Source organism: Penaeus monodon, chromosome 17, assembly GCF_015228065.2.
Source record: "Penaeus monodon isolate SGIC_2016 chromosome 17, NSTDA_Pmon_1, whole genome shotgun sequence".
NCBI lineage: Eukaryota > Metazoa > Arthropoda > Malacostraca > Decapoda > Penaeidae > Penaeus > Penaeus monodon.
Genome location: NC_051402.1, coordinates 10,879,910 through 10,882,409, shown reverse-complemented (window position 1 = coordinate 10,882,409; position 2,500 = coordinate 10,879,910). Strand labels below are relative to the sequence as shown.

Genomic DNA, 2,500 nt, shown 5'->3' with positions numbered 1-2,500 from the left:
CATGCCTATAACTTTTCTTTTATTGGGAAAAGTGAATGAGGCTGAAACACATTATTTTCACCTTTGCATGGATTCTGACTTTATTTTGGATTTGCCAATAAGAACAGTTTTGTGCACTTATCAAGAATGTTTTACAAATATCATCGGAACAGATGACGAGTCTCACTAGTTTTGCAGATGTCTGGGTCGGTTGTTTGTGAATAACACATCTGTGTCATAATTTAATCCCAGATGCCAAGTTTTTGTGATAAAATTGTGTTTTGGTGCCAGAAAGAACTCCAATCAGTGCTTTTTTTGAGGATTGAAAACAGCTGAACTGTGTTGCCTAGTATTGATCTGTGTGAAAAGGAAGAGAAGAGTGATCAGTAATCTTGACTTTGTGAATTGCTTCAGTTTTTCAAGGTTATCCTTGATACAGATAATGGCCTTTGCCAATTCAATTTTCTGTGATGTAAAGATTAAAAAGAAGGGTTACGTTTTCTAAAGGAAGAAGAGAAGACAAAATGATATCCAAAGGCATATACTTTTGCTCCCCTTTCCATTTTGAAAGGTAGGGAGTGTAACATTTTCTTTTTATGAGATAAAAGTAGCATTTAGAGTGTTCATATGTATTTGGTGTCCTCAATGGCAAGTGGGTGAAGATGTTTGAGTACTGATCAAGTGTGTGGGAGTTTGAACCTCTTTGTTGCCGTGAGTGAGGATCCCAATATTCCAAGCATATTGGAAGTAGTGACCTATGAAACATGTAGGTTGAGATTGTGTCATCTGATGTGTGACACATTAATACTTTTGTTAATGACAGATTAATACTATTGTTATTGATATTGTCATTGGTATATTCTTAAAGGGAATGTGAACAACTTTGATTTGAAATATGCCAGTTGAAGGATTTTTAAAAATCTGTCTTTTTGAATCGTCAGATCATTTTACTGGAAGCTACTATACATCAATAGGGAGTGCTAGAATATGTGAAGCTAGAAGTAAATTAAATTTTTGTGAACACAGTAATGAAAAGGGTTGTTAATTATGTGTATCTCTCATATGTGTGTGTATCTATGGATGTGGTTGTGGGTTGGATATTGATTAATTAATTTATTTATTGGCATTAATACATTTACTTCATGCTAAATTCTTTGGGATCATGAATTACTAGTAACTAGCAGTATTTTGATTTGTTGTTGATATCAAATTTAAGGTAAATAGTAAACAGGACTTAATGTCTAGAAACACTATATCTTTAAGTAAATAATACATTTTGTGTGGGTCAGTTTTTTGGGGACTAGAAAAAGTAAATATAGCTAACACTTACATATGTCAAGAGTATATGTGGGAAGAGAATGAGGAAACATTTCATTTCTGTTTCACTTGATTTTTTCTAAATTGAGAGGGTCTGTGCAATATGGAGAGCATGATATTTTAATTTGTGGAAGTTTAAATGGAAAATGAACACAAAGGGTCTTAGTATCCAGGCTAGAAACATCTATAGGGGAGTGGATTGAAGTGGTTGTGGGTGGGTGTTTCCATATTTGTGGGTGTGCTTAGCTGTAAGTATATACATGTGTAGTGGTTTGTCTCCAAGCCTGTGCATGAATTTTCATGTGGGTTTGTGTATGTATATAAGGGCTTTAATATATAGGAACTGCTACTATATTCATGTTTTTGCATGGGTGAACATATGGAAATGTGTGCATACATATGTTAGATTTCTGCTGTCCTGCTGATCAGAATCAGATACTTGATGACTGCAGACTTCAGTCTAATTAACTTCAACATCAATATAAGAATTCTAAATGTTCAATACTTTCCATTTAGTGAAATTTTCTAGTGTTAAGTTGATAGTCTAAAATTCCTTTATCATACTTTTGTTACTCTTTAGTTTTCTTTTAGGTACTACATGCGAAAGGGATCCTTTATATTGAATTAAAGGATGGATATAATTTAATTTGGGTAACTAACTACCCTAGCCTCTAATGAAAGTCTGGTCTTCATAAGGCTTCTGTAATATAGGCTTTGGAGGAAGAGAAGCAGAGGCTACAAGTGGCTTGATTGCTCATCATGCACATGGATACATAAACAAGCCTAGCAGGGCAAGAACTTACCCTTAAAGCCTGATGATGTCTGGTATGGGGGCCAGAGGGGTGTGGCTAGAGCTTTCAGAATGGCCTGGGTTATCTTTACAGGAAGAATTCATGGAAAAGATGAATGACCATTCCTGCGGGTCTTTTGTGATAGATTTGATACTCTAATAATTCTGCATATGTAAGATAGCAAACTGTATTTGATGCCTGTGATTCCTCTGTGAGACCATGGGTGCCCACCCACCCCCCAACATGAATATAGACATGCAAAAACACACACCTGTACACAGGTATGCATGTATGCATGCAAGCACGTGTGCACACACACTCACACACACACACACACACACACACACACACACACACACACACACACACACACACACACACACACACACACACACACACACACACACACACAC

At 36.1% G+C, this 2,500-nt stretch overlaps 1 protein-coding gene across 1 annotated transcript in view; it reads left to right on the top strand.

Annotated features, from left to right (window-relative positions):
* Positions 1-2,500, top strand: part of LOC119583546 (UPF0472 protein C16orf72 homolog) — a 22,469-nt gene that overhangs the window by 867 nt on the left and 19,102 nt on the right. The gene's annotated exons all lie outside the window — the stretch shown is intronic.